We start from the raw sequence: 8,455 nt of genomic DNA on the forward strand, positions 1-8,455 counted from the left end.
GCACTCCAGCCTAGGTAACAGAACGAGACTGTCTCAAAAAAAAAAAAAAATTGTGATGAAATAAACATAACATAAAAATTACCATATTAATCGCTTTTCAGTGTACAGTTCAGTGATATTAAAGACATTCATATCATTCTTCAGCCATCACCACCATCTATCTCCAGAACTCTTTTCATCTTGCAAAACTGAAAGTCTGTACTCATTAAATAACTCCCATTTTCCCCTGCCACCTAGTCCCTGGCAACCACAACTCTACTTTCTGTCTCTTATTGATTTGACTACTCTAGGTACATCACATAAGTGGAATCACGCAGTATTTTCCTTTTTGTGACTGACTTATTTCACTTGGCATTATGTCCTCAAGGTTCATCCATGTGTGAGAATTTCTTTCTTAAGGCTAAATAATATGCCATTGCCTATATATACCAAATTTTGTTTATCCTTTTACCTATCAGTGGACACTTGGCTGTCTTCCATCTTTTGGCTAACATGAGTAATGCTGCTATGAACATGGATTTATAAAAAATTTTTTATAGACCTTGTTTTAAGTTCTTTTGTGTATATACCCAGAAGTGGAATTGCTGGATTGTATAATAATTCTATTTTTAATGTTTTGAGGAACCACTACACTGTTTTCCATAGTGGCTGCACCATTTTACATTCCCACCGACAGAAAATAAGAGTTCCAATTTTTCTTTTTTTTTTTTTTGAGACAGAGTTTTTTGCTCTTGTAGCCCAGGCTGGAGTGCAATGGCACAATCCCAGCTCACCGCAACCTTCGCCTCTGGGTTTAAGGGATTCTTCTGCCTCAGCCTCCCTAGTAGCTTGGATTATAGGCATGCGCCACCACGCCCAGCTAATTTTGTATTTTTAGTAGAGATGGGGTTTCTCCATGTTGGTCAGGCTGATCTTGAACTCACAGGCTCAGGTGATCCGCCCACCTCGGCCTCCCAAAGTGCTGGGATTACAGGCGTGAGCCACCATGCCCGGCCCCAATTTTTCTACATAATTATCAAAACTTACTGTTTTCTATTTTTTTTTTTCTTTTTATAGTAGCTATCCTAATGGGTATCGGGTGGTATCTCATTGTGGTTTTGTGGTTTCTTTTTTAATCAACATGAAATCTGCATAAGGTTAAAAATTCAAATTATGCAGTTCTACAAGGTTTGTAATGTCCTCAGCCCTACCCTATCCTCTTTGTACCCCAATACTGCTCGCCACAGACAGCCATTTTCAACACTTTTAGTTGTCCTTCTGGTCCATGAGCCCACATTCTTAAGTAATATGCTAATCATGTTATTTTATTTTATTTTATACATATTATTTTTGAGACAGTCTCACTCTGTCGCCCAGGCTGGAGTACAGTAGTATGATCTTGGCTCACTGCAACCTCTGTCTCCTGGGTTCAAGCAATTTTCTTGCCTCAGCCTCCCAAGCAGCTGGAATTACAAGCATGTACTACCATGACCAGCTAATTTTTGTATTTTTAGTAGAGATGGAGTTTCACCATGTTGGCCAGGCTGGTGTGGAACTCCTGGCCTCAAGTGATCTACCCACCTCAGCCTCCCAAAGTTTTGGGATTACAGGCATAACCACATCCAGCCTATTTTATTTTTTGAGACAAAGTCACTCTGTCATCTAGGCTGGAGTGCAGTGGTGTGATCTTGGCTCACTGCAACCTTTGCCACCGGGGTTCAAGTGATACTTGTGCCTCAGCCTCCCTGCTGGGACTATAGGCAGGTACCACCATACCAAGCTACTTTTTGCATTTTAATAGAGACGGGATTTCCACCCGCCTCAACCTCCCAAAGTGCTGGGATTACAGGCATGAGCCACTGCACCGACCTAGTAATTTATCTTAATTTATCTTCTAAAATTATTATTATTTTCTAATTGTGGCAGACAACGATTTAGCATCCTTCAATCGCTCTGTTCCACTCTTCCCTTTTTTTCCAATATAGTTATGTAAACATGTTTAGTTAATTCAATATGACTAAGTATCATTTACTGCTGAGCCATGTATTGTACATAAATTATGCTTCCTTAACATTTGTTTTTCTCCAGATTTAATAATTGCCTCATTTTTAAATTAGCTTAATGTTTTTTTCTTTTTTTTTTTTTTGAGATGGTGTTTCACTCTTGTTGCCCAGTCTGGAGTGCAATGGTGCAATCTTGACTCACTGCAACCTCCGCCTCCCAGGTTCAAGCAATTCTCCTGCCTTAGCCTCCCTAGTAGCTGGGATACAGACGCCTGCCACCATGCCCAGCTAATTTTTATATTTTTAGTAGAGATGGGGTTTCACTATGTTGGCCAGGCTGGCCTCAAACTCCTGACTTCAGGTGATCCATCTGCCTCAGCCTCCCAAAGTGTTGATATTGCAGGCGTGAGCCACTGTGCCTGGCTTGATTTTCTGTTTATCTATTGCTAATTCTTCCCATAAACTCCAACAGCTTCTCACTGCAGGCTTTTAGAGTCAAACATATCAAACAGTTTGTTTTCCTGGAGATGCTCTGATCTTGGAGCTCTGTCCTCAGGCTCCTTTAATGTGGATAGGTTGTTTTCTAAGCCTGCTACCTAGTTGTTCATCTAGGGACTTCTGTAACTTTTACAAATTATAAGCAAAAGTTCACATGAGAAGCATTGTCTGATATTAGCTTTGGATGAGTCTTCCTTGGGTTCTTAGGATGGTGAGTTCCAGCCTCCATTCCTTTGGTATTATACTAATCCTCCACAGCCCAGGTGCTCTGCACAAGGCCACCACTGCCCAGGGCTCTAAGAGTTACATAGGGTAATAAAACAGGGGAAGAAACAACAGGAAACCACAGTAGGCTCATTACAAAAAAGTTAGTAGGCTGGGCGTGGTGGCTCACGCCTGTAATCCAAGCACTTTGGAGGCCAAGGCGGGCAGATCACCTGAGGTTGGGAGTTCAAGACCAGCCTGACCGACATGGTGAAACCCCGTCTTAAAAAAAAAAAAGAAAAGAAAAAGTTAGTAAAATACATGTGGAAAATAATTCCAATCCTCTTGTATTCTCATAACCAAAGGTAACCTCTCAACATTTTTGTCTATTTCCTCCCCCTGGCTTTTTAAAAATTAAGCCTAGGTTTGTATGTGTGTGTGTGTGTGTATGTGTTGTGATCATATTGTAAATCCAATTTTATGTTTTGTAGGCTTGTTTTGTTTTGTTTTGTTTTTTTGGGATGGAGTCTTACTCTGTCACCCAGGCTGGAGTGCAGTGGCGTGATCTCAGTTCATTGCGACCTCCACCTCCCGGGTTTAAGTGATTCACCTGCCTCAGCCTCCTAAGTAGCTGGAATTACCAGCACACACCACCACACCCAGATAATTTTTGTATTTTTAGTAGAGATGGGGTTTCACCATGTTGTCCAGACTGGTCTTGAACACCTGACCTCAGGTGATCCATCCGCCTAGACTCTCAAAGTGTTGGGATTACACGCGTGAGACACCGCACCCAGCCTTATTTTGTTTTAGGAGACAGAGTCTTGCTCTCTGGCCCAGGCTGAAATGCAATGGTGTCATCATAGCTCACTGCAGCCTCAACCTTCTTGACTAAAGTGACCCTCCTGCTTCAGCCTCCCAAGTAGCTGGGATTATAGACATCTGCCACTGCACCCAGATAATTTTATTTCTTATTTTTTGTAGAGATGTGGTCTTACTGTGTTGATCAGGCTGGTCTCAATCCCTTGGCTTCACATGATCTGGCCACCTCAGCCTCCCAAAGTGCTAGGATTACAGATGTGAGCCACCGCACCCAGACTATGTCTTACATTTTTAATAACAATGTCATATTAAGTTTTTTTCTAGGGGGTTATAAATTATTCAGAAACATCTTTTTAAATGCCTGCCTAATAGCCCACCTAGTTAAAATATCATAATTAATAGATCTTCTATTATTGTACTTTTAGGTTTTTACCAATTTTCTAACATTAAAAATAATGTATTGGCAAATAATTTGTCATAAAACTTTTTTTTTCTTGAGACAGATTCTCACCCTGTTGCTCAGGCTGGAGTACAGTGGCATGATCTTGGCTCACTGCAACCTCTGCCTCCCAGGTTCAAGCGATTCTCATGCCTCAGCCTCCCGAGAAGCTGGGATTGCAGGCACCTGCCACCCCGCCCAGGTAATTTTTGTGTCTTTAGTAGAGATGGGGTTTCATCATGTTGACCAGGCTGGTCTCGAACTCCTGAAGTCAAATCATCCACCCACCTTGGCCTCCCAAGTGCTGGGCTTACAGGCATAAGCCACCATGCCCAGCCATCATAAAACTTTTTACATATTTGGGATTCTCTCCTTTACGCAGAAGTATACAAAGTCAAAGGATATGAACATTTTTAAGGATATGAAATATAATGTTTCTTCAAGGATGCATACTCACTGACTGAAATTCTTATACCTAAATGATCATGATGTATTTCATACTTTTTAGTGGCTTCATTTGAATGCAGCTATCTTTAATGGGAAATGATTAAATTGCTACCCATCCAGATTTAATATGTATGGTTCACGACAGAAAGAGGAACCCTCTTAAGTGAACTTTCTCTGTTTCTCCAAGATGTAAAATCTTAAAAGATGCCCAGGTTAAAATGGTTCAGAAATGCTGCAGGTAAAATCCAAAATATGTTTATCAGCCCTCTTAGGTAAGAAGTGCCCTGTCGCCGGGCGCGGTGGCTCAAGCCTGTAATCCCAGCACTTTGGGAGGCCAAGGCGGGTGGATCACGAGGTCAAGAGATCGAGACCATCCTGGTCAACATGGTGAAACCCCGTCTCTACTAAAAATACAAAAAATTAGCTGGGCATGGTGGTGCGTGCCTGTAATCCCAGCTACTCAGGAGGCTGAGGCAGGAGAATTGCCTGAACCCAGGAGGCGGAGGTTGTGGTGAGCCGAGATCGCGCCATTGCACTCCAGCCTGGGTAACATGAGTGAAACTCCGTCTCAGAAAAAAAAAAAAAAAAAAAAAAAAAGAAGTGCGCTGTCCTCTGACATACCACAAAGAAAACAGTCTATGCTCTGGGCATATCTTTATTATCTCTCTCTCAGGAGCGCATCACCACAACAGCACATGTGGAACTTTCAATACTTGTAGAACCTTGAGGGTGTGCTAAGATGTTCTTGATCAGAATCCTGATTCAGTCATTTCCTTGGATATTAAACCCTTCACCTCTCAGGCTATATTGCTGGCTCTAACAAAGGGCTGGAATCCTCTTTGTGTAAATCCTCCTTTTTACACAAGACCCTATCTTGTGTAAAAAACTTTCCCTCTTGATTGCCCTCAACAAAGTGAACAGTAGATCTCCTTAACAGCAAGTTTCTTGGCTGAGTGTAGCGGTTCATGCCTAGATTCCCAGCATTTTGGGAGGCCGAGCCAGGAGGGTCACTTAAGCCCAGGAGTTCAAGACCGGCCTGGGCAACATAGCAAGACCCTATCTCTACCATAAAAATAAAATAAAATGAAATGGGCAAGGTGGTGTGTGCCTACAGTCCCGGCTACTCGAGAAGCTGAGACAAGACAATTTCTTGAGCCCAGAAATTCAAGGCTGCAGTGAGCTATGATGGTACCACTGCTTTTCAGCCTGGGCAACTGAGCAAGACCCTGTCTCAAAAATAAATACATGAAAATTAAAATTTAAAAAAGAATTAACTTATGTGGCCAGGTACAGTGGCTCATCCCAGAACTTTGGGAGGCTGAGGCTGGCAGATTGTTTCAGCCCAGGAGTTCAAGACCAGCCTGGGCAACATGGCAAAAACCCATCTCTACAAAAAATACAAAAATTAGCCAGGCATAGTGGTGCTCGCCTGTAGTCCCAGCTACTGAGGAGGCTGAGGTGGGAGGATTGCTTGAGCCTGGGCTGAGATTGTGCCACTGCACTCCAGCCTGGGAGACAGAGCCAGACCTTGTCTCAAAAATAAAACAAAAAATCAACTTATATATGTGGAAAATGAAATTATATTAAGAAAAAAGGCAAAAACAACCAAAACTTACCACTTCTTATTTTTGCTACAATTCACTGTGATCTATGTTTTGAGGTTATTTATATCTACTACATCTGTATGGTAGAAATTCTATATAATGGCGCCCAGTAACTGCACATCTCCCAATTCACTCAGTGACATGGCAAGTTTGGTGATGGTGGAAGTATTTACCCCTGCAAATGTTACAAATCAGAACTTTCCCGCTCTTCCTCCCAGAGAATCAATTCTTAACTCTGAACTAGTACTTCATGCATTGGGTCACGCCTGTAATCCTGGCACTTTGGAGGGCCAAGACGGGTGGATCACCTGAGGTCAGGAGTTCAAGACCAGCCTGACCAACATGGCGAAATGCCACCCATGCTGAGCATGGCGGCATGTACCTGTAATCCCAGCTACGAGGGAGGCTGAAGCAGGAGAATCACTTGAACCTGGGAGGCGGAGGTTGCAGTGAGCCAAGATTGTGCCATTGCACTCCAGCTTGAGTGACAGAGTGAGACTCCATCTCAAAACAAACAAACAAAATGGCCAGATGCTGTGGCTCATGCCTATAATCCCAGCACTTTGGGAAGCCGAGGTGGGCAGATCACCTGAGGCCAGGAGTTCAAGACCAGCCTGGCCAACATGGTGAAACTCCATCTCTACTAAAAATACAAAAATTAGCCAGGCATAGTGGCACACACCTGTAATCCCAGCTACTAGGGAGGCTGAGGCAGAAGAATTGCTTGAATCAAGGGTGTGGAGATTGCAGTGAACCAAGATCATGCTACTGCACTAGCCTAGGCAACAAAGCGAGACTCCGTCTCAAAACAAAAACAAAAAGATCATGTGAGTGGTGGGTGGTTATATCACATTGTTTGGGGTTACCAGATGTGCCCCAACCTGAGAAAATGAGAGACATAGGGTTGCTTTTAGATTACATTAAGCTATCTAGAGAAATACAGTGTCATTAAGAAGGTATAAACATGCCAGGTTTACTTGGTGACCTGAGGAGGATCTAGCCTCCTAGGTAAGTCAACAGAAAGAAAGAGAAATGAGGGCAGCAGCTTTCAAGTGCATCAGTCCTATGACAGTGATGTCTCTCTGTTGATGACTGGATTAGCATTTGGCATTTGGCTCCTGTGTATTTTGGGCAGCCCAAGTCTGTCTCTGAGGCCCTGGTCATGCTGGGGACTTTCAAAGGAAAGGACAGATCAATCAGACTTGCTTTAGACAGTGTTATGGGCAGAATTATATCCCCACTGACATAGCATATTTTGAAGTCTATCCCTCAGTACCTCAGAAAGTGACTGTATTTGGACGTAGGACCTTTAAAGAGGTGATGAAGTGAAAATGAAATGGTTAGGGGGCCCTAATGTAAGCTGACTGATGATCTCATATGAAGAGGAGATTAGGACATACAGAGAGACATTAGGGATGCACATACAGAGAAAGGGCCATGTGAGGACACAACAAGAAAGCAGCCATCTTAGCAAGGCACAGAGGCTCACACCTGGAGCCCCCAGCACTTTGGGAGGCTGAGGTGGGTTGATCATTTGAAGCCCAGGAGTTCAAGACCAGCCTGGGCAACATGGTGAAACCCTGTCTCTACAAAAAGTACAAAAACTTAGATGGGCATGGTGGTGCATGCCTGTGGTCCCAACTACCCCAGAAGTGGAGGTGGGAAGATCACCTGAGTCTGGGAATTCAAGGCTGCAGTGAGCTGAAATCACATCATTGCACTCCAGCCTGGGCATGGAAGTGAGGCCTTGTCTCAAAAACAAAGAGAAAAAAAAAAGAAAGCAGCCATCTGCAAGGCAAGGAGAGGGGCCTCAGAATTTCAGGAAAATAAATTTCTGTTGTTTAAGCCACTTAAGTTTGTGGAATTTTGTTATAGCGGTCCTACTAGTCTAATACAGACAGCGCCAAGAAAAATCACCTGAGGGGTCTTATTACAATGTAGATTTGGATTCATTAGGTCTAGGAGGGAGCCTGAAATGCCTCTCTTTTTTTTTTTTTTTTTTTTTTTGAGACAAGAGTCTTGCCCTGTCACCCAGGCTGGAGTGCAGTGGTGAGATCTCAGCTCACTGCACCTCTGCCTCCCAGGCTCAAGTGATTCTCCTGCCTCAGACTCCTGAGTAGCTGGGACTACAGGCACCTGCCACCACACCTGGCTAATTTTTGTATTTTTGGTAGAGACGGGGTTTCGCTATGTTGCCCAGGTTGATCTCGAACTGCTGACTTCAAGTGATCTGTCTGCCTCGGCCTCCCAAAGCACTGGGACTACAGGCATAAGCCACTGCTCACAGCCTGAAATGCCAAATTTCTAAGTAGCTCTCAGTTGATACTGATGCTGCTGGGCCACACTTTGAGCAGCAATGCTGCAAACAACCATCATCACTTCCAGTTACGCTTCTACTTTTCTTTCTTCCTTCCTCCCTTCCTCCCTGCCTTCCTTCCTTCCTTCTTTCCTTCCTTCCT

At 43.5% G+C, this 8,455-nt stretch overlaps 1 long non-coding RNA gene across 1 annotated transcript; it reads right to left on the minus strand.

Annotated features, from left to right (window-relative positions):
- Positions 1-144: 144 nt before the first annotated feature.
- LOC116525173 lies at positions 145-6,641 on the minus strand. The gene is made up of 3 exons (XR_004257607.1): positions 6,630-6,641; positions 252-262; positions 145-213 (listed from the first exon to the last, which is right to left on the minus strand). It is a non-coding gene; the product is annotated as an uncharacterized LOC116525173 (long non-coding RNA).
- Positions 6,642-8,455: the final 1,814 nt, after the last annotated feature.

The sequence above is a fragment of the Sapajus apella genome, unplaced genomic scaffold (genome assembly GCF_009761245.1).
Source record: "Sapajus apella isolate SASKATOON/1434 unplaced genomic scaffold, GSC_monkey_1.0 scaffold47, whole genome shotgun sequence".
Taxonomy (NCBI): Eukaryota; Metazoa; Chordata; class Mammalia; order Primates; family Cebidae; genus Sapajus; species Sapajus apella.